The sequence below is a fragment of the Melozone crissalis genome, unplaced genomic scaffold (genome assembly GCF_028551555.1).
Source record: "Melozone crissalis strain CALT ecotype California unplaced genomic scaffold, PUWL_Pcris_2 ptg000002l_1, whole genome shotgun sequence".
Lineage (NCBI taxonomy): Eukaryota > Metazoa > Chordata > Aves > Passeriformes > Passerellidae > Melozone > Melozone crissalis.
In genome coordinates this window covers 11,463,386-11,486,583 of record NW_026535780.1, presented here as the reverse complement: position 1 = coordinate 11,486,583, position 23,198 = coordinate 11,463,386, and the positions used below count along the sequence as shown (strand labels likewise).

General features: G+C 45.2%; 1 protein-coding gene across 3 annotated transcripts in view; it reads left to right on the top strand.

Moving 5' to 3' along the window:
• ZHX2 (zinc fingers and homeoboxes 2) overlaps positions 1–23,198 on the top strand; it is a 71,642-nt gene that overhangs the window by 30,484 nt on the left and 17,960 nt on the right. For 2 of the 3 annotated variants that reach the window (XM_054295098.1, XM_054294957.1), the window contains one exon: positions 988–1,045. The gene's annotated coding sequence lies outside the window, so the exon portion shown is untranslated. Of the gene's footprint in view, positions 1–987; positions 1,050–23,198 lie in introns of all 3 variants that reach the window. The other variant, XM_054295027.1, reaches the window with a different exon arrangement.

Sequence of the window (23,198 nt, the reverse complement as noted above, 5' to 3'; positions counted from 1 at the left end):
AGCTTTTTCTAGCCTAAGCTCCTAAAATATGGTGATGGTTGTGTAATAGCTTCTGGCTCCCCAGCTCCTCCAGTAGCCAGTGTGCTCTTTCAGGAAATCAAAAGATCCAAAAAATACCAACCTAACCTGCTGGGAAGCAGCAAAAGACTCCAAGTGGTTTCTTTTGGGTTTGTCAGCCAAGCTTCCTCAGGCCAGATAACAGGAGGCTGGAGTTTCAAACCCAAATATTTCAGCTTGAGCTGAAAGTGCAGCTTGTGCTCACAGTCCTACTGAGGCAATCAATAAGCTGCTGCCTCTTTTCCTGGGGGGCTTGTGAGGTGGTTTTCTGTTTCTATTTCTTTTACTCAGAGCAGTCCCTTGGCTGTTTATTATCTCTTTAGCCATTCTTGCAGACCTGCAGGCACTGTGTTTCTTAGGTGCGTATACAAGGCACTGCCAAAGGGGAATATTTTTCTGTTCAGTTCTGCTCTTGCAGCTGCTGAAGCAAAACCTTCCTCTCCTGTTTTCTTAGGGGGAAAAAAAATAAAGCAAAAATGAGGAAAGCCTACTTTAGCTTTGGGATTCAGCAGGTGAGTCCCTTTAATGAGGAGAAGGACAATTTTGATGGCATTTTGTAGAAGTTCCCAATAGCCAAAGAGTTTGTTCTGGAGCATGGCAGCTGCAGCAGATGTTTTGTGGGTATTTCCAGTGCAAACCACAGTGGTGGCATCTCAGGATATCAGTGTGAGCACTCTGCACTGTCTGCTTGGCCTAAGAAATATGGATTTTTTTTCTCCTGACAGGGTCCCAAGGTTCATTATGTTACTGTAGAAGGGCTGGAGAACCAAATCTTTCAAATTGCTTGTCAGTGGTGGTCAGTGGAAAAGGGAATTGCTGGAATTCCTGGTGCTGGTGAAAAACTAAATCACCAGTTGTAAAGGAGAGGGGATGGCTGCTATGCTCTTTTATTTTTCTTCATGACTTACATGATTTTTTCCACTTTTGTAGGTATCAGAAGTACTGTTCATCTTCAGAGAGAGTCCCAGGATGTAAGAAATCAAGTGCTGTGAGTGAGTAGCTTTTTCTTTCCATTTTCCTTTACATGAGAAATCCAAACTTGCCCAAACAGAAGGAGAATCTTCTACTTTTTTTTCTTTTAAGGACATTTCAAGAAATGTTTACAGCAAGCAAATCCAGTCTGTTGGAACTAGTTGAGTGCCTTTGGCACCTCTTTGCAGCCCACAAAATAAAGTCAGCATTGTATTACCACATAGGCTGAATAATTATCTCACTACAGATACAAACCACATGAATGCATTTAACTCAGAATATGGTTAGCAGAATGAACCATTAGCACCATCTGAAGCTTGTTTGTTCTTTTCAAGCTTTAGCAGCTATGGAAAGACAGAATCTTGCTGAAGAGTTGAGGCATTCCTTGGGAAGTGAGCTTGCATCTTTTGCAATGGAAAAAGAGCCCAGATTGGCTGTGATGTTGTTTTTGTGTGTATGGACAGCACCACAGCCTTGTCATCACAATAGGAAACTTACTTGTGTCTCCCCTGATGTGATAAAATAGCTTTGAAGGAAATTCTATATCACAAGAGACACCTGCACACTTGCTTCAAAGCACCTTAGCCAGGAGCTTCTGTATATATTTAAAAAAAAAAACAAAAAAAACCTGAAAATGTATATTTGAAGAGCAGCTGCCCTACAGCCTTTCCCCGTGCATTGCTGGAGGGTGTGGGTTGGGATTTCCCAGCAGCTGTGGCTGCTCTGCAGCTCTCCAGGTGGGCCAGCCAGTGCTGGTCTAAAGGAACCTCAGGAAATCCTGGTTGGAGTGTTTGGCTGTGTGCCTGGCACAGTGTGGGCTCCTGGGGCAGCTGCTCTGAGCTTTGATAACAGGGCTGAAATTTGGATGCTGTTGTTCTGGGCTTCATTGCTTTCTGTAAGTAAATTTTATTAGCAGAGGGGTAGAATAAGGGGGTTTTTGAGGCTTTTATAATCAGCTCAACTCCTGTTTTTAGCCTGTTCTATGATGATGGCAATCTGTGGTTACTTGGACATCAGCAGACTTTTGATTTTATTTTCATTTCAGTGGCTTAAGCCTGTTTTCTGTTACAACAACAAAAATCTATTTGGGCTAGAGCAGAATAAAACCCCAAATTCAGATCAGTTTGAAAAAGAAAGGGCTGGTTTTGTTAAAGGAGAAACACTGAGTCCATCCATGTTTGGTAAACATGTGGTGAAAATTCCCTAATAAACACCTATCAGGCATTCAGAAACTGGTAAGCAAAAAAAATTGAATCCTTCTTTCAGCCCTTTATGAAGGTTACTGGCAATGAGTGCAGTAACTGGAGAAAAAAGGGATGTGAAATGATGACAGTATTTTGTATTGATCTCCCTCAGGAAGGTTCATGGTTCATATTCTTCCTTTGAATCACAAATGTTTTCTTCTAACTCCTTGGTGTTTAGACTGCCACACAAAACCTGCTAATTGAGCTGTGGGGTTATTTTTTGTGAGTCACTTACAAAGCATTGCACAGGGTGGGCTCTGGCCTCTGTTTTTTACAGCTGTGTTGGCTTCAGAGTGATGAACAGATACCAATTTAAGTGAAAAAAAATCAGAAGTGTGCATTGTATATATCCAAAGTATATCCACATCTTAGAAAAGCCCTTTGCTCATCTCAGAACCAAAACTCGATTGTTTTTCTGTTAGGTAGGCAGTGTTGAAATCTGGGAATCATTTTCTCAGTTCCTAATGAATCTACATCCCAATGCACCCCTGTGGTGGTTGGTTCCACAAAGGGGTTGAGCATGGGGACCTGCTCCTGCTCCTGAGAAAAAGACTTGCTGGTCCCACATAGATGTTGTCTGTGTCATTAAATCAAAGCAAAACAGCAGTGCTGATACAGGCATGTAATCCACTGGTGCCTCTGATACATTATAGCTGTGTTAAGAGGATGAGAGAGAAAGCCAAGAGTGGCCTCCTTGGAAGCTCTCCAGGCAGCTGGTGTAGGGTCTCAGATGCCTCTGCAGCAAGGCACAGTCACAGCTCAGCAGTGAAAGGAGACTGGAAGTTCCCACTTGCCTGTCTTCTGTTCTGGCTGCATGACAGGACCTGGGGAGCCTGAGGTGGCTGCAGTGGGACAGTGCTGACTGAGAAACTTCCCTCCTGCTTAGAAGCTCAGGAAACCCAGAGCTAGAAGAACTTGGCTCCTCTGTGTCTGCTCTCTCTGTCCTCTTGCAGTATTGCCCTGCAAAATGTTTCAGTTGTTCTATGAGGGAACTGATGGAGAGAAGGAAAAAGAGGCCTTCTTGTCATTTCCCTTTCTCTGTTTGGCTGAAAGTAGCTGGAGCTGAATCTTGCCAGTGGCTGCTCCCAGAGGTGCCTATCCCCAATGAGGGGTGGCACTGTGGGTGTCAACAGAGGTTTGGGGTGGCTCTGATTGACATCCTTGCCTTGGGGCCTTGACCAAGAGCTGTTAGGGAGGGTTTGGGAAGTCCTTCCACTTCCAGTGGGCCTGGGGACAGTTATGAACAAGCTGTGAGTGGTGGTTGCTTCACCCATGAGGTTTTAATTCACCATCCCTTTGTGAGGCAGCATCTCTGTCCTGCTGTTTAAAAGCAATACCCACTTTATTATGGGCAGAATTCAGCTGATGGAGTTTGGTTCTCTGCAGAGATGGCAGAGTCATCCCTTGGTGGAGAGCCAAGCCCTGGGAGGATGTAGGGGAGGGTTCCTCCAGGCTGTGGGTGCTTGGGGGAAGCATCCTCAGGTGGTTGTGTGGCTGCTCTCCCACCCATGGATGCCCTGTGTCAGGAGAGGTTGGTGAGGTGGCTGCAGATCACAGAATGCCCAGGGCAGGCTGCAGTGTTGGACTACAAAGGCACAGCAGGTCTGGTGGGGGAGCAGGAGGACAGAGAAAGTGTCCTTTGGGCAGTAGTAGCTTGGAGAAATTAACTCACTTATGTTGAGACTTCTGGATGTATAACTTCGAAAAAATACATACTTGTTGCAGTAAAGTGTTCTCTTATCAGATGAGATTTAGATGAATTTGGAGTTATTTTTGTTTCTTGGAGCTTGAGCAGTGAATTTGGAAGAATTTTCTGCAGATAAAATGACAACAGTGTCTTAGAGGTTCCAGAATTGTGTACAGGAACTGCTTTGCCAAATGCAACAGTGGTGTTACCTCTTTGCTCTTACATGGGGCAAGAGATGGGGCTCTAGCTGTGGCAGCCCTGAAATTGTCACTTGTACTTGTCACCAGCAAAGCCGCCTCTCCAAGCAGTGCCCTCCTCACAAAACCAACGCTCATTCTCCAGTGCTTGATCAGGCAACTGTCTGGAAATTTTTGACAGACTGTTTTATTTTTTAAAAGGAAGGGAATACTGTTGTAACTGAAGGATAAAGATGTGGAGGAGAAGTTGGTTGGAGAGCAGGAGAAATTTAGTCAGGGGAGATGAGGCTTAGCCAAAAGCCTCCATTACAGCTCCAAGATGAGAAGGGGTGAGAGGATTTCATTCAAGTAACTGCAAATCTGCAGTTCCTATCACAGCCCAGGGCAGGTTTTCCCCAGAGCTGAGTGCTGCCTGGGCTTTGGTAAGGTTGGCATTGCTTCTCCCTGGCTCTCCAGCAGCCCCAGTGGGGTGGTCCTTTGGGATCTTGCTCCATTCTTCTTATTTTTGATACTGTCTCTTCTTCCTTTTCTTTTCCATTAAGTATGATGTCACAAATGACATCAGTCCAGTAACTGCTTGTGGTTGTCATAGTCACAGTCTGTGACACCCAAACAAAGCAGCAGGAAACCAAAGCTGGCATACAGATGCTGTAATATTCATTACATTCCCTTTGGTTAATAACTGCATGGTTAGGTATTTCTTTTCCATTGGAAAGAAAGGAGGAAGGGGGCTTAAAAGCAAAAACTTGAGTCACTGAGGAGGAGGAAGGTGGTTTCCAACTCCATCTGACCAGTATAGCTGCACTTCTCCATCCCAGTACCTCTTATATTACCTCTTACATTACCTCTTCCCCTGAGGTAATATTGCTCTGGCCTCAACTGCTCAACTCCCTTTGCAGTTGTTGCCATCCCTTCAGACCGTGAGGTGATGCTCCTGTGGACAAGGCAATGGGAGACTCTGCACTGCTCTAAGACAAGCTGTGTCCTGGGGCAAAGCCTCCCAAAGGCTGGCAGGGAGGGCCAGGTCAGGCAGCTTTACCTGCTGGATGGCTGAGGCTGCCATTGTTGTGCTGCATGCATAGAGTACAGAAGGGTTTTTTTCATCTTTTGGGGGCATCAGATGTGAGGGGGGAGTGGTGATTTGCTATTCTTTGTTTTGTTTTGTTCCTTGAATCTGTGAAATAAGCTTTTCTGGTTGAGCAGCAGAGCTTGTTTGTCCCTGCAAGATTTAATCACTTACTCAGCTTTGCACAGTTGGCCTAATAGTAGGAAGGTGCTTGCTACAAAAAATAATGCAAATAATGTAAAAAACATTTAAATAAATGACAGAAATAGATGTGGCATGAGCACTGCATTTGCAAGACAAGCACTGGAGGTGGGTGGTTTGGGCTTGCTGGGAAGGAGCCCCCTCAGCCCCTCACTGCTGCAGGCCTGTGGGGAGCCACTGTCTGTGTGACCATCACCAGAGCTTCCCCTTGCGCAGTGCCACCCCCTGTGTGCCCCACAGGGACATACTGACCCTGGGGACTCCAGCATGGCTTCCTCAGAATGTCTGGGCATGTGATTGCTGGGCTGAGCCTAGGTAAGCCCCCAGGTCTGTGCTGGGAGCAGGCAGCAAACACAGAGCAGAGTCCAGCTCTGCATTCAGGCACTCGCTGCCGTGGCTCCTGCTGGTGCTTGCAGGGAGGTGCTCATTATATAATAGCTGCTGGTTGATTAATATGCTGTGAGTCAGAAGCACCAGGGTATTTTAGCTTTCTCTAGTTGCTATGGAAACGTTATTTTAACAAATAGCTTTTTAATATTTAATTAAAACAGCTTTTGGCAAGCTGGAGTAAGAACTATTACAATTACTACTACAAAGGGTTAGCAGTGAAGTATATTCCAGAGCCATGGGGTTTTTTTTGGTTGAGCCTGTGTCATGTGTCCCCCAGCCTGATCTGTCAGCTTCAAAAAATTAAAAAAATAATAACACCCAAGTAAAAAATCACTAATTTATTGGTTGTGAGAGATGCATTCTTGTTCCTAAGACACAAAGCAAATGTAATGCAAATCTGCAGTTACTCTTCACAATTGAAGGTTGTCACTTCTTTCAATGTGCAGTGCCAAGGCAGCCCTGTAAGGACGAAGCAGTGTGATAGCATTTATTAATCACTGCTGTATCACTGGTGTTCCTTCTTCTACCTCTGCCTCCCCAATGAGCTCATTCCTGTTTTGTTTGCTTCGTGTTCCCTCTGTGTCAGGTTGGATGCTTTTCCTTGCCAGCTTGTGGAGGAGGCTGGTGCTGTGTCCAGATCAGGCTCTGGACAGATTCCTAGTCTTTTTTTAGGTGAGCTCCTCTGCTCCCTGATACCAAATGATTCTGCAGCAGAGACAAATGAACAGAGAACTCAGTCTCCAGAGAAAAATAAATATTTAACAGCTCTTTGTAAATAACCTTTATTTATAGAACAGTTGCAGGTTCTATCATACTTGGTAAATGGGGATGCTTTTTATGCAAGAATTCTGCCTTGAGGGACTCAGTGGATGCTTAATGTCGTCTGTGATATAATAATGAAATAAATGTGTCGCTCTCATGGGATTCCCTTCCAGCCCCTATTTCCTGTGATTAACTTCAGTATTGCATTGCACACTTTGTCTCTCTTCACATCACATTCCTTAATATTGTACTGAAACCTTATTTGGAAGATAACACCTTTATTTCCTGAGGGCAGGGGAAGGGTGTTGAAGGTTGTGACTTGTGCAGGTGGGTGTGAGGCTGTGTGTACCTCCATCATGTACCATTTGTGGTGGCTGGCCCAGGCCTGGGCATCCATGAGCTCAGCCTCTCACTCTGAGAGTCTGGGATGCTGCTGTTACCCCATTTTATAAATGAGTAAAAGTAAACCTGGAGAGATGGATTAGGATGTGTTTGACCCCAGCTGCCTACAAGTAAAGCAGTTATTCTATAGTAGCTGAGTAACCACTTCCAGCATCAGTTGGAAGACTGCACCATTTGCAGAGATGTTTCACCCTGCTTGAGGACAGACGTTTGAGGCAGGTCACAGGCATAGCCCTCACACTTGTCTATCTCTCCCCATTCAACTCTGAGCCATAAACTAGATGGGGAAAAAGTGGACAAGAGGAATGCCACCCTGACCAAAGATGACCTATCCAGTTTCTGTAGTGGTCCATAACAGTGTTCCAGGCTGCAGGATGTCCTTGCTCTTCACACTGCTCTGGTCACACAGTGTCAGGTGGCCCTTCCAAGGCAGCGCAGCTAATCTCTGCTACTCATTGCTCACAGCTGGGCATCTGGGATTTAACAGCTCAGAAGGATATGCAAAACCAGTCCCCAGGCATGTAAACTAAGGTGCTAAAGATTTGTCTAAACTGTTCCAGCAAGCCAGGAAGAGAATTAAGGCTTTCCTTCCTGTTTACACTGGAGGTGTGTTGTCATGACCAAAACAAGAGTGAGAATATTACTGCTGCAGTAATACAGCAAGTACTATGGGTGTGTTAGGCAGTTCTTTAAAAAAAACCTTCTGAGTTGCATCCCATACTTCTTACTAAGTTCTTTGATGTCTTTTTAAATCCCTCTGCTAGCTGATGGCAACCTCATCTAATCCAAAGGTGATCCCAGGATATGGCAGGAGCTGTGATGGAGGCAGGGTCTCTGGATGGTGACAGCCACAGAGCAGCACATGCTTGCAGGCACCTGTCTCAGCTGCTGCTTCCTGAGAGGTCTGGGAAGGAATCCTTTTCATTTTCTACCACCAAGCACCTGACACACTGCAAAACCCAAATTTTCATGCTTTCATAGCAAATGTGGGTCTTCATTGGGCTTGCAAGGCAGCAGCCAGGACAGGCTTTGCAGTGGGAAGGTGGGAGCTCCTGCCATGCTGGAGGGGCAGCATGGGGTGGGGGCAGGCAGGGGCTGTGGTGGGGGAAGCTGACAAGCAGATGGATGAAGCTGGCATTGCCAGGGGAGTGGAGGAGGTGAGTACTGCTCTGTTAGCAGATGTGATCAGGCTATCTCAGAGGGACAGGGGGGCTGAGAGCTCTGAACCAAATGCCCTGACCAAAGGGAACTTGTGGAACTGTTCCTTGGGAGGAGGTGGGAAGGGTTTGGTTGAGGGTGACTGGCAAGGGTAGAGGTCTGAGCAGTGATGCTTTTGAGTATTAAAAGGCAGTGGGTTAAGTACCTGAAATAGGACTTGTTGCAAGAAGGTACAGAAATAACATTTCTACCTGAAATTTTCATCAAATGGCCCAATTTTGCAAAGGATACAGAGACAAGTGCTCCAGAATAGCAGTCCTGCTTGAGCTACATGCTAAGAGAAATGGTTATGGGTGGCTGATAGTGAAAATACTGACAGGGCAGCAGATGGGGGAGCCAGGAGGGTCAGGCCTGCTCTGCTGTCCCTGTCCCTGAGCAGAGGGGACCAGTGGGCTGTTGGGGAGGGATGGCTTGCCAGGAGTCTGTGTGGTGGAGCAGGCCTGGTGCTGAGAGATTTGGGGGAGTCTTTGATGGTCAGTGCTCCTGGGTGCTGGGATAGGTGGCAGGTCTGGAAAGCTGTTCCCCAGGAGGGAAATCAGAATTGATCATCAGGAGGGGGAAAAAGTAGAAGGTGGGAGCCTGAATTTCTGTTTGGGTAGATGTGCAAAGGAATTGTATGGAAAAGCTGAAATGTGATTTATGAGGGGAAATAAATGCTCTGCAGTGAACACAGACTGCTGTGAGAGAGTTTTCCTGTCAGGTCCTCAGCTCAGCATCAACTACTCAGCCTCCCTGTATGGGTGCAATGTGCTACACAGATTTTCAATTTACAGTAATTTGGGACTTGCATGTAGTCTGGAGAGGTGTGACAGGCACTCAGGCAGGTCTGACTTTCCCTCCCCTGAGGATAAGGGTGGATCCAAGGTGGCAGAAAGCCCTGTGTGGGAGCAGAGGGCACGTCTTGCCCAAGTGAGTGCTCATAGATATTGCAGTAAAAAGGACTCCACCAAAATAAAGCCCAAGGCTTGTGGGGTTTTATTTTGGGGTTTTTTTCATGTGATTTGGGATCCATGTACACACCTTGCACTGCAAGTCTGTGGTCTGTCACAAATCCCTGTGTAACCAAGCCTGGGATCTTCTCCCCTCACTTAAATACTCATCCCCTCCCCTTAAAGCTAAACCAGGCTTTGCCAGCTTTCCTCTTCACTGCTCCCAGTGGATTTCAAAGGTGCGCTGCTGCTTCCATGTCTGCCTGATGAGCAAGAACATCAAGGGATAGAATAGAGTTCAGTGAATTGAAGGAGAGAGATTGGAAGTGACAAAAATGGCAATGAACTTTCCTGAAGCTTTCCATCTCCCCCTGTTTGAGACGTTTCCTTCTTTTTGCTACCATCAGTAGTTTTTGGTAGTTTTTTTTTCTCAGTGGCTGCTCACTCATGGAGATGTCTCTTGGAAATCAGGAGCCCAAGGTCTTGATAGCAGGAGCACCTGGACCTGTGAATCTGCTGTGTGAATGTGCTTCTGTCTCCTAAGGCAGCAAATACAGTGGGGGTATCACATCACCAACAGTTTCACAGAAACAACTGTGATGGTTTTGTATGGGTCATTTGTGCCAATTTCCCTGTTAGTGGCATTAGGCTGGAGCATCCCATAGGCACTGAGCACAGTGGTGGTCTCTGAGTTGACTCAGTTTTCATTGTCAGCATTAGTTATGACTCAGGTATAAACAATCTGGCGCATTTCCTGTCTGCATTCTCCAAGTCCCCTCTTCCCTGTGTGCCTCAAACCAGATATCTCTGTGTTAGCCATGCTCTGAAACCCAGGCAGGCTTGCAGCAGTGAATCAAACCCTGCTGTGCTTGTGGCAGCTGCATTTCAGATGCTGCTGTGAGTGTGTGTAGGGAAGGGCAAGGGGGATGAAATGCTTGGAAAGAGCACCTACTGCAGGAGGAGACTGGAGCTCTAGCAGGACAAGGAATGGCCTTGCATTTATTGTCTTTGGTATTAATATTGAGTTAAAATGTGGTTTATGTTACTTACAGTATATATGTAATTTTACCTAGTGAGTGTGTATTAACTATTATATATATGAATGCAAAGAGAAACTGTTTCAGGTTTTTTTTAGCTCTTCCATAAAGCATTCAGTAGATTCCCAATTTGATGTGACTTTGCTGTCCTGTTGAGGAAGTTTTCCTGTCTGACCATGCAGGATTTGCTTTGGCCGCTGCACCCACAGCACCAAAGCCCTTTCACCACAGGTAGTTCCAGTGGCAGAGGGATGCTCCCCTTGCTTCCCCACACTCAGACAGTCACACCAGGCTTCCTTAGCAGCTCAGCCCAGGCTTCCCCACAGCAGAGTCTCAGATGTCTGGATTCTTAAAATAATCATGGTGCAATAACAGAATAACAGCTTGAACTGGTGCCTTCGGAGGTGGGACATCAAACAAAGGAATCCTTGGGCTTTTACATCCCCACAATCTTATGTGCATGAAAGTCTGGGCTCTTCCTGCTGAGTTCTTGGCTCCTGCACAGGGGTCCTCTGTGCCTTTTGTTGTGCAAAGGGTCACTGCCAGCTCTTGCCTCGGGCTCCCTCCACTGAATGTATTCCTCAATATCTCCAATGGTTTTACCTTCAGTAAAAGAACCCTCTGAGTGGCCATGGACAGGCCATCCCTCTGATACTGGAGGAGTGCAGAGGAGAAGCAGCTTTCTTCTTTGATCTTGCTACTGCTGGAGTCAGTAGCAAAATTTCAGAGGACTTCAATGAGCCAGGATCAGCCCTCTAAAAATACTGCCAAGGCACTGGGGAAAGCACTTGTGAGTAGGTGAGAAGCAGCCCTTAGGTGTCTATAGGGTGGAAGGGAGCACACCCTTATTAATAAAAGTGTTGCTCCTTTATGAATATGTTTCATAAAGAAAGAAATCTCTGCAGTGGTAGTGTAACATGTAGGGCGGGCTGTGGCAGCAGTAAGTTTTGATCTGTTACTGTAGAAATTCTGCCACTTTTTTGTAAGAGAAGGTCCAAAAGCACCTTCCTTTGCTGGGTGTGAAAAGTGTGTGCTGTGTGTCTGAAGGGTGCATTTTGTGCATTCATGAGGATCTCTGAGCATCTCTTTCCAGCTGAGTCTGGATGAGTAATTGTGTCATTTGGACAAACTCCTGATGCATACATCAGCCTTGTGCTAGCCCTGACTGCCAGAGGTGGCAGTGAAATCAGAGTACACCCTGTGTGTTAAAAGCAGTGTAAAGCTTCCAGAGCCTGCCATAACCTTTGGGGATTCCTAAGAGTGGTTTCAAGCATAGGAAGGAGATAGGGTAGGCTGGGGGTCAGGTGTGCATCCCCTGGCATGTGCTATGATGTTTCACCCTGGTGGTGGCATTGGCAAGCATGAGGGGATGGTGATGCTCATCTCCTTTCCCAGCAGAGCACAGCTCCAGTGTGTTCTTTAAGCCTGAAGCTAACCAGGAAAAAGAAAACAACCCTGTGCTCAGCCCCTGAGATGGCCCCAGCAGCACTGTGCAGTTGTGATAGATCTGGTACACACCAAGCTGTGCACTCAGGGACAGGATAAATGGAGAGAAGAGAGATGATGACCTCCAAAAAGCTGCAGTGGTGGTGGCAGAGGGGAAGGAAGCAGTGATTTAGCTCTTCTTGGTAGAGAGGTGAGTGACTTCAGAGAACATTTAAATAGCAAAACAAGTAGAAGGTATTTTGAGGGTTTCATAAGCTGGTGGCAAAAGTAATAAACTTGAAAAAATCTCATTTATAAGGGCAGAGAGTTTCAAGGCTGCATCTCGCAGCAGCATCCCAGGGTTAGGAGAGCCATGTGGTCATTCCAGTATCTTAGTTTCCTTCAGGCCCATGCAGGCTTGGTTTCATACCTGTCTCACCTCCCTCTTCTTGTGCATCCTTGCTCTCCTTGCTCAAAAGTGCTGGGTCTGTGAGAGGAGCCTTATTGTGCCACTGCCAGTGACTGGGGCTTCCCACTTGGCAGATATGAAATAAAAAAATTGAAAAAACATGCAACAAAGCAACTGGAAGGTATAGCTGTGAATTACCCCTGCAAATCACAGTCCCTGCTTCTGCCACACACCACTTGTCTGCCAGCAAACGCAGAGCTGTGCCCATCAGGTGTCTGAGGCTGCTCATGGGTAGATCCCTGTTAACTGTAGCTTCTCCTCCTCAGTCTGTGCTGTGCTCTGGGATGTGTCAGGGGAATGGAGCACTGGGCTCAGGTGTTGTGTGCTCTGCCCTGGCTGCTGAAACACACCAGTAAATTTAGTGGTGGCAACATCATCATAATGAGCACCAACAGCACAACTCTGCAATTTTCCACAAGTTTTTCCTTACAGGACCCCTTCTCAACACCCTGAGCACTGAGGTGACTTTACACAACCTGGCTGCTGACTGAACCTCTCCTTTAACATCTTTAACATGTGCTGTTTTGTATTGCTTTCAAATGCTATGAATTCTGCAAGAAATGAAATTTCAAATGCATCAGCTCTTTCCCCATGCAGTGCAGGTTTGTGGCCTCAGCTGGTCCTGGTGTAATGTCTGCTCAGGTGGAGGCTCCTGGGCTGTTCATTGACTTGCTCACATTTTGTGTCATCACAACTGTGGGGCATGAGGTCTTTTTCCAGAAGGAGCCACCCTCTTCTGTGCAGCCTCCCAGGTTGCTGTTGGTTTGCTTTCCAGAGAACTCTAGCAGAATTAACCTTGGCAGCACTCTGTGCCTCTGCTCTTCCTCAAACACTCAGCCTTGAGAGCTCTGAAAGGCAGGACAGCCCTGGGTCACCTCACAGGAAACCAAGATATTCAAAGAGTTCATGTAATTAGCTGCACTTTCCTTCTTAGACTCCCAAATCTGCTTGAGCCAAGGAGCCAGCTGTCCTGTTTGCTGGCCAGAGCATTCTGTAAAGATCTCATTGTGTGTCCTGGGGCTTTCCCTGTCTTCCTGCTGGTGGGAGCCTCAGCTGGGATGGCAGCACAGACCCAGAACATTGGAGATTTGAGTACAGAAGACAAAGGAAAATTAGGTTGTGTCTGCTTTACAAAGGCTGGATTTTTTTCCAGACAGTTGGAAGCTGGGGGTGGGAGGGCTTTGTATTCCTGTGGGTGAATTTGGTGAGTTGGTTTTTTGTTGGCTTGTTGGTTTTTTTACTTGATTAAAATGGTGGCTGACAGCATGGCTAGATCCATGCATGCTGCCAGTCTGTGCATCCTTCCCTGGGTGGGTTACTGCAGGTGCCTGGTGCTCCTCTGCTGCTCCTTATCCCCTTCTCCAAGACCCTCCTCATCAGAGGGTGGTGCCACATTGCTCTGTGCTCCTTCAGCACAGCAACCATTGACCCCAGGTGAGCCTTGTTTCACTGGAGGTCCAGGAGGGTGCTCCTCCCTTTGCAAGGCTGGTGTCATTGTGGTGGATCCCACTTGCTCCTTGCCCTCTGCAGGGTGCAAGCACACCCAGCTCATTGCCTGAAGGGTTTGAGCAAAATCTGTCTGGCTGCATGAGCTGAAATTTGTTCAGTTTATTCCCTAAAACAAATTTGCCTGTGTGGGGCTGTTGTCAGAGACAGTAATGCTTGGTTTTGCTTGTTACTCCTGAGCCACCAATTGTAGAACATGTAGCTTGTTGCTCAAAATTGCTATTTTTACCATAGTGTTAGCAGAGAGTTTTGAAGCATATTGACTGGTGAAGACAGCAATATTTAACATCCTTTTTTTTTTAACCTTCAAAGCAATTTACATCTAATAGTCCTCCTGACTCCCATGTTAGCAGGGACATAGTGTGGAAACTCTTTGGGACAAGGAGTGGGGCTTGTTTGGGTTTGTAGCAGTGACTTTGTGATTGGAGAAAAACTTGATCTGGGTAAACCTTCTTGCCAGAGAAATCCTGCCTATGAATCATAAAGAGAAATGACTTTACATGAATAACTCAAAAATGCTGGAGAAGGTATTAGGATTGAGATGATTTAGTGCAGTCAAACTGTATCTTGTTTTTCTCTAATTTATGTAAAGCAGTTTTATCTGTCTTGGGGGGTGTGTGTTCTTTTCTTGTTTAAACGTCCAGAAATCTACATGGGAGATCTTAAAATTGGATGAGTATTGTGTGAAGGCATTTCTGAGTTAAGCTGTAACCTGAAGCATAAGAAAAAGGTTTTCTTAACTTGCTGTAGTAAATTATATTTTTAGTAAATTATATGTGAACCAGTGTTGCATGCCATTAAATATATGTGCCAAAAAGGAGTCTGAGATAATGTGACCAAAATGTCATGCAGTAACCATAGTCACATAAGAGAGTAATTTCCTGGAATATAATCCTCAAGGATTGTAAAATTAAATTTGAAAATGTAACCCTATTTCTATCTTGCCCCTTGTAAAGTAAAACCACTGGAAACTGTTAACTCCTTGGTGGTTCTTACAGCAGCTTGTGAAGATTAAACTTCTTGTTGGGTCTCTTTTTCCTACTCCAGTTTCACATGCCAAGGAGAAAGTGAATCCCTGCACCATCCATGGTAGCAACACTTGTAGTGCACGTGAAGGAGGTTCCATATAGAGATGTGGATGTTTTCTGCCTTGTTCTTCAGGTCTAACAGATGTTTTTCAAGTCTTCAGGTTTCCTGAAACAGTGACCATTCTGGGTAGTACCACTGCTGCCTATCAATGGGCAGAAAAAGAGTCTGGGCTTGTTTTGGGTTTATTTAGGATATGTGCAACTAGAAGGCACTGCATGTAGTTAAGTGTGTAAGGAACTGGTGCTGGCACTAATGGTGATGTTCTCCAGGGATCTTTTACACCTTTGGAGATGTATGATCTAATTATGGCAACCTATCCTAAAACTGTGGTAATTAAACTGAAGAGATTACTGAGGTTATAGGGTATTGTTTTCTGAGTTAACTTCCAAACCTGTCTCTAATCTGTGTTTTAAACATTGACTTCAGCTGCTAACTAATCTTCCTTAACTTGCACTGTGTTAGTCAAGCAGCTATCTGGGAACTCTTGCAGGCTCCAGTTAGTTTGCATAGTCCTTATTGAATTAGATTGGAAATGCACTGTGGAATTTGAAAGAAAAGCAGAATATGGAATTGTTTTCTTTCCTTTTAATGTTGACTTTTTGAAGGAGGGAGACGGTGATCTCTTTATTTATGTGAATCATCAGATGACTAACAAAAATACAGGAAAAATGTATTTTATCATTGCTGCCTTGTCCAGGATTCTGAGCTGAGATGGGCAGGCCTGGAGGTTGGGCTAAGAACTGGGCAGGAGTGAGGGTCAGGGCAGCTCCTGTGCATGTGGCAGGGGAGCAGAGCCTGGAGTCCTGAGCAGGGCCCTGCTGGTAAAGGGGAGCTGCCCCTGCCCAGGGGGATCCCAGAGCAGCAGGGCTGCCCTGTGGACATTTGAGCTAAACCCAGAAGGACTGCAGGAGGCTGAGGGCAAAGTTGTCTCTTCTTCATTCTCCTCTTTCCTTCCTCTCCAAGTCCTTACAGCCCTTTGTTGCTGATGATTTCTTTCTCTCTCCCTTCCAAGCAACCCCAGAATCAGTAGAAGTGCAACCCAAAATCTGCTGTTTTCATCATCTGCTTACAAATTGCCCTTCCCCTCAGGAGAGCCCATCAAAATACCCATGTGCACACACACACAGGACAAACTTACAGTCCCACCAGGATAAATGTTGTATTAAAATCACACATGTAACATCATCAAGCTCTGGTTTAAGCAGGGCAGATGGAAAATGCCCTGCTGACCTAATGCCCATTAAAAAAAAAATCTGTACCTAGTGTCAATGGGCTGCTTTCTTCTTTGCTTTCCTTTCCTTTTCTTATCATTACTGTGCTTTCTCTTCAGAAGAAGTTCAGTGCTGCATTAAAGGGATTACAGGTTCTTTTCATCTTACCTCTTTTTCCCCCCAATTTTACTTCTTCCCAGCAAGCCTCAGGGGTTTTTTGGTTTAGGATTTTTTTTGTCGGTTTTTTTTTTTTTTTTCCTTTAAAGCAATTGATTTATTGCTCTTCTACCTGCTGGGAAAGATTGACCTGCTACTGAGCATCTTCAGACAGCCCTTCTTACGAGTCACTTGGGACTGAAAGCAAGCAGAGGGACAGGTTGAAAGGTGTTTTTTTCCTGATGCTATTTACACTCTAAGGAAACAGAGATGGCACGTGCTGGTTTTATATAGCTGGATACACATTGTGTGAATGTGTACCTGCATCTTGAAATGGGGCTGTCCAAGGAAAAAAGACTTTTTATTTTTTCTCCACCAACACCCTCTTGATTTCTCCAAATCTGAATTAAATCTGAGTGCACTTTTTGTCTTCACTCTTCCTCTCTTACTGTGCTTTTGGTGAATTTTTGCTGTGCAGTTTTGTTTTCACAAGTTTCAGGCTATGCTTTGTTTCCTGTGAAATCCTGAGGTGTGGATTCCGTCTGGAAACATTTCAGTGGGTCATATAATTTGTGATGCTCTTCCTTTGCTGCCCTGTCTCTGTGTGCATGTCTGTGGCAGGGGACATGAGGAGGGCAGCAGTGCTCAGCCACCATGCAAGAAGTGAACGAGGAAAGATGCCCTTCACCTCACTTGTGTTCAGTGCAAACTTGATGGACCATGGAGGCTCTTTTATTGTTCAGCATCTAAAGGCTGAAAAGATATTTCAGGGCAGTCTGGACAGGGTTGCCTTTTTTTTCCCCTCCAGTTCCTGCCATCTTGATACCAACACTGAATTGTTTTGGCTTCAAAGGAACAAACGTGACGTGCCAGGATAGTTGTTCTTCATCCTTTCTAAAGTATGAATCAGCCAGCACTGAATTTCCTCAGACACATCTTCTGCTTTCATGTGTTGGTCTGAAAACACTGACCTCAGCAGCTGGGCTGATTTATTCCACAAAAGGAGGAAAATCTGTCTATTCTTGTTTGAATTCAGTTTTAAAAAAATAAAATCTAGAATTAAAAGCAAATTATGAGAAAAAAACAAGAGGCCCTTTTTAAATTTGCTTTCTTATACCTAATATTAAGGCTGTTTTCTCACTTGCTCATGCAAGAGCTAAGGCCACGTTCCATGGACATTGCCCTTGAAGTCTGTCAGTGTCACCTTTCATCATTAGGGGACAGCCAGAGATGCCACATCTGAACCTTGGCGAGTGACAAAAGAGACCAACAAAGATTTACACGCTGGCCCTGCTCTGAAGATGAATCAAATGTGCGGTTGACCCATCCTGTCTCATTTCTCCTGTCCCTCCTTGGCTGGGGGTGCTTTGGATGGAATTAGCTGATGTGAACTGGCAGGGTTGGGAGAGGAGGGGTTCCAGAGCTGATTTCAGCAGCCGGATCCAATTTCTCAGCAGTCTTGTGTACAACTGGGCTGTGTTTCATCATATTCACTTTATTAAAATAAGTGTTACAGGAGAACTGCTCAGTGACAGAGTGAGGATTTTCCATTGCAGGCTCTGCAGTCTTTTCCTGCTTCCTGGCTCTCTTTCCTCCTCTTGCAGTACCACACATGGGATAACTTTGCTGTAGAAATTATATTTTTTTCAAAAAGGCAGCAGAGGCCCATGGTCTGCATGAGCAGGGTGGGATTTTAAGGATTTCTTGTTTGTTCCCTTTCTCTCCCCTCTGATTTTATCCTTTAATTTAGTGTTGTGAGTCCACAGGATATACCAGGGAAACAGAATGAACTGGATCACATACAGCCCAATTCCCCTCCAAGCCCAAAGCAGCCCTGCTCTGCAGGGACTGCCTCTCTGGAGCATTGCTAGAGACCACACAAGCCAGGAGCTGTGGGAACAGTTTGTCTGCTTTCTTCTGCCTAAGCTTCCTTCACTCTGTGAATTATTTGATGGGGGTAGAGAAGACAAAAGGTGTTGGAGGAGAAGTTGATCTCTTCCACAAGGCAATCATGAAGAGAAGAGGAACTTTGGGGAGAAAAGACAAAAGTAATTCAGTAATTTTTTTTTTTCCTCAGGCTCCTCTTTCAGGTGAGAAGCCTGCAGTAAGTCTTGACCTAGTTCCCTGAATATCACAGAAGTGTTGAGGTAGGAATTGCTTCAGGAAATGTTCATGGGTGAGTGTTTCCCTGGCAGAAGGCAGCTGATCTGCTGGAAGTGAGCTCTCCACATAAGTGTCTGTTTTGTCAATGCTTTTGTTGGAAAGATATCTAAAATCCACAGTAGATATGAGAGGTTATGGCTGATGAATGCTCCTCTGAGATCTGGTTTCAAGTCTCTGCCATCTCCAGCCTTACTGATGGCTCTATTGTTTGTCCCCATCCCTGCTTTTTATTTGGATTTTGGGGTCAGGTCACTTCAAATAATAGCATCAGCTCTTGCTGTGGAACATGGCTTTTCCTAAACTTCAGAAACTGCTGTGTAATTAAATCTTCCCATAAAGCTTCAGGATAAATAACCCAGGACCACTCCAGTGTGGGCTGTCCCCGTGCTTGAGGCATCCTTGCAGGTGATGACACAGGGAGGGAAGGAGTGCTTGTGAGAGGAGGAGGAGAGGAGGAAGTCTGGGGAGCTTGTGGCTCAGTTTTGGGTTGCCTGTAGTGACACAAGAGGTTTGGCTGCATGGCTGCTTTCAGGACTAGCCAAAGCCAAGATCTTTGCAAAATTGATAATTTCTGGGGGAGTGTTTCCAGCCCAGGCAGGGAAGGCCAGCTCTGTGTGACAAGGGGGAAGGATTGCATTGTGCACTCAACTTCTGGCATGGACAAAGGTCCTTTGTGGCCCTGCCAAATCCTCCCGGCAGCAGAGCTGTTACTGTGCACAGAGGGCACTGGCTCTGCCCTGGGACAAACTGCAGCAGCCAGGGTGTGCAGGGAGGAAGAGGAAGCTCATTTGGTCCCGTGATCTGCGGGGAAAATGGCGTTTGTGTGCCTGCCTGCCTGTAGGGACACTGAAATGTTCATAGCCACCCGAAACCTCAGCGTCCTGTGGGGCCAGACAGGCCTTTTCCCCATAAGTAAGCACAGGTTTGAAAGGCTTTCTAACTTTGTGGGTTTTGTTTGGCTTTTGGGGTGGGATTAATTAAAAGTTTTATTTATAATCAGCAATTTTCCTAAGGAAATTAAATATTTGATTGGGAGAGTGTTTGGACGACTGGAGAAATTAGAAAGTGTCACTTGGTGAATAACTTCAAACAGCTTTTGATTTCACATTTCATAGGGTATAGACATCTGGAACATCAGTGATGCTTCAGCTGGCTTCTGCTTTCTGATGGCAGACAGAAATTGGTGTCCTGGTCTTGTCTTAGATGCCTCAAATGCCCAGTAAGGAAAGTGTTATGTAATCTGCAGTGAAGGGAAAGCATGTAAATATTTCAAAGGATCTTGCTGAACCTCCTTATTTATTGTCTCTCAGCCTCTTCTGTGGAACATGTGGTAGGTTCTCTGTCACACAGTTACCCTAGGGTTACACTAAAACAAAGTGCTTTGTATGTGTATCAGGACTGGGTGCTTACTAAGAGAAGGAGAAATAATGAAATACACTTTGAAAACAAAGTGCTGAGATAAAACTTGAAGGTAATGAGGGGGACATTATATGTAGGGGTGGTCTGAGTGGGAGTTGCAAGAGATGAAGTACAGCAGATGTAGTAAAACAATTTCAACAAACACAAGCACAGCATGTGATTCAAATGACAGAAAGCAATGTAACTAAGCATCTTTTAGATGGTCACTTTTTCAGCATTTGACCTCAGAGCTGACTGAGGAACTGACCAAGGAATAATGTGATTCATGCTAGGAATGGTCAGCTTGTATCACCAACAAGCAGAAACAAATGTGTGCTCTTGACTGTAAATGGTGTGGGTCAACTCATCAGGCCCTCCAGAGAGAAGGGAACAAGTGTATTGATTGTGCCCACAGACTCTGTGTGAGATGGGATTGTCACAAGAAGATCTCTTTCACATGGGAACCCTCCCTAAAATACTTGTTTTTTCCAGAATTTTGGGAAGAAGTATAAAGGGGAAGAGTTCTTGAACTCAAGATTCAAGCAGAGGAAGAGCAGGAGGAGTTGGTGTGGTTTGCTAATGATCTGCTTTGCAGCAGCTGCAGAGGAAGGGAGCTTTTCTTTTGTTTAAGGACAGGGGGAGGTTTAGCTGCCTTGGTTGAGAAGCTTCTCTCTTGTGTATGTGCACCTGGCCCAATGAGTGACTTCTGAGAGAAAACAGAAGAGTTCAGACCTTTTATCTTTAGACTTTTGCTTCCTCCCATGAGCCTCCTGATGAAAGTTGTGGTGGTTTTGTGACTTAGGTCCCAGCAAAAAAGCACCAAATCTAAGAGTACCAGCTGCTTTTGCAGGAGCTGTTAAATGTTTTCCACTTGTGAGCTGGGAGAGTAACCTGAATTTACTGGAGATTGGAGCAGTAACCAAAAACCTCGATGCAGTTTCCAGCCCTGCTGAAGACCTTGGGTAAGACATGATTTTTGCACTCTGATACCCAATTTGGTATGGCAGCAAGCTGTAAATTGACTTGGCCATTTAGCAAAGCCTCTGCCATGTTCTCTTCATGCCTTAATTGCCCATTTGAGCAATGGGAATAACAGCAGTGTCTTAACTCACAATCCTGCTGTGAGGATGGGTATCTTAACAGCTGTAAAACTTCCAAATATTGGACCAGTGGGATCCTCTGATCACCATGGGTCATTAACTATCTAAGGCAGGCTCCTACATGAGGGGAAAGGACCTAAAAAACCACTTGTTTTACAAGGTGGATGGAAGTCATGTCACTGTTTTAGAGAAGAAAAGCCTCTAAATGTGGAACTTAGGCTTTTCACCAGGCCACTTTTAAAACAGCCTTTTCTTTAAGCAAGCAGAGCACAACAAAAGGTGATGTAAAATGCAACAAGATGAGAGTGAGGGACAATTATTTACAGCAAGATATTTGCAGTGCCCTTCAGCTGAACCAAATCTGCTCATCACCAGGAGGCTGAGGAGATCAGACGGATACAAAGCACTGCCTATGGAATTCTCCCAAGCTTCTCACTCCTCTTAACCAGCAGCAGCAGCCAACTTTCCCATGTGCTGATTTTTGTCTCTGTCTTGGCTAGGAGCTTGGGGTCTGATTATAGTAGTGACAAAATTGAGTCAGGTTTGAGAAAGGAAATGTCTTAGAAATATTTGGGTTCATCCTTATCGCAGGAGTCTCCTAATAGAGCAGGTCACTGAACTGTGTGAGTTAGGCCAGCAGCTGACTCTCTGTGCTTAAAATTGGAGCTGCCCTGAAGTGCCTTGGACATCAGATTTGTTTGGTACCCCCTGGCTGAGTTTGGAGGTCACTGGGTGCTCAGGTCCTGTGAAAAATCGTGTGGCAGTTTCCAGGGATGGTCTTGTTTTGAAAGAGGTGTGTCTGAACTCCTACTTATGGAAGTGTTGAGGTGAAACATTTCCCTTTCATTGCCATGCAAGTGCTCAGTGTGGTGGGCTTCAAGACACATCTTTTTACCCCAAACCCAGCTTTTGTGCTTCTTCCTTCAATAGCATCTGGTACTGTAGCTCAAGAGTTTCCATTCAGGAAATTGGTATTTTTGGCTGTTACAGTTTATCAGCCAGACTTGATGTTTTAAAAGGCAAAATTACCATGTACCAAAGCTTTTCCCAGTAGTGCAGAGGTTCAGACTGTGTAAGCAGTGTCAGTGAAGACAATTTGAAGCAATGGCTGTTGAGTTCACCAGTGTGTAGGTGAGTGGGTAGGGAAATGGGACAGGAGAGAGCAGCAGTGCTTGTGGGCCACAGGTAAAACCTTCCTGTGGCAGGAGACATTATGCTGCTCTGTTGTAGTGTGTTATCCTCCAGTCTGTAGGTCTCACTGGGGAGTGTGAAGATACAGAGAGAAGCCATTGGGGAGGGAGGAAAGAGGTGCAGTGATTCATCAGCTGCACAAATCACAAACCATCTGCCTTTTCTAATACATGGTGAGTGAGTCAAACAAGGAGCTGTGCAGCTATAGACACACAGGTTACTAATGTTTTCTGTTAATTACTGAGCTCCTTCCTGTCTCCTGGGAGTTCCATAGACTCTTTCAGTGCTGCAGTTGTGGTGCATGAGGCTGATGGAAAGGCTGCTTCCCATATTGGACAAAAAGAGTTGGCCCAAACCTCCCAGAGGTGCGTGTGCTGCTTGTCTTGCTGAGACATGACATGCTGGGGACACAAGTTTCTTCTCTTCTCTTTTACCTTCAAATCTAAACACTTCTTAGGAGTGGTCACCAAAACAGCCTTGTGGCCTCAGCCTTCTCTCCTTCCGCTCCATCAGATCCTCTGGGGGCTTTTTCCCATTTTCTGCTGTGGTGTGTGCCATGTACGTGTCAGAGCCAAGGCATGCGGGGCTCTAGAGGCTGCTTCTTGAGAAGTGAGAGCTCTTGGGGTGTTTTTGGAGAAATTTAGAGCTCATTTCTACCTTGCAGCCTTGCAAGAAGGACACCTAGAATGTGCATGTGATTTTTATTTTGTTTTCCCCATTGCAATTTACCTGTTGGAGTGCCTTGATAATTTTATTTTGGAAGTAGTTGACACTCATCTGACTAAAGGCAGGGTGCTGTGGTTCCCAGAGCAGAAGAATTTGAGAAGAGAGCCAAGTAGTGTAAGAACTACTAAAGCAGGAAAACTTTGCACTGTTGCTTAAGTTTTGTAAGCAAAGTAAAAAAACTGAATGTCTTGATTCTGTCACAGCTCGTGTTCTTTCTGCTTTGGAAGAATTTAACTTTGTATCTCTATAGTAACAATAAAATCTGAGGAACAAAATATGTGATAATATGTAAAATATATAGTTAAATTGGAAATGTGTACAGCTGTTCCTTGTCTAGGTGGCAGTGTTATGGAAGGACAGATGACATGAAGGAGAAAGTGGACCAGATGTTGCTGTTAAGATATTTGATCTAAACAAATAAGAAATTATTGCTAAAAACTGTTTTAAGCAAAGAATACTTATTTTAACATATCCACCATTTCCTAGAAAAAATACTGCTCTTTAAAGTGTATCTGAAAAGAAGTTAAGCTGAACATTCTAAGAGGATAAACTGGTTTTTCTGCATGAAGTAAAAGACAGATACATTAACCCACTAAGCAGAA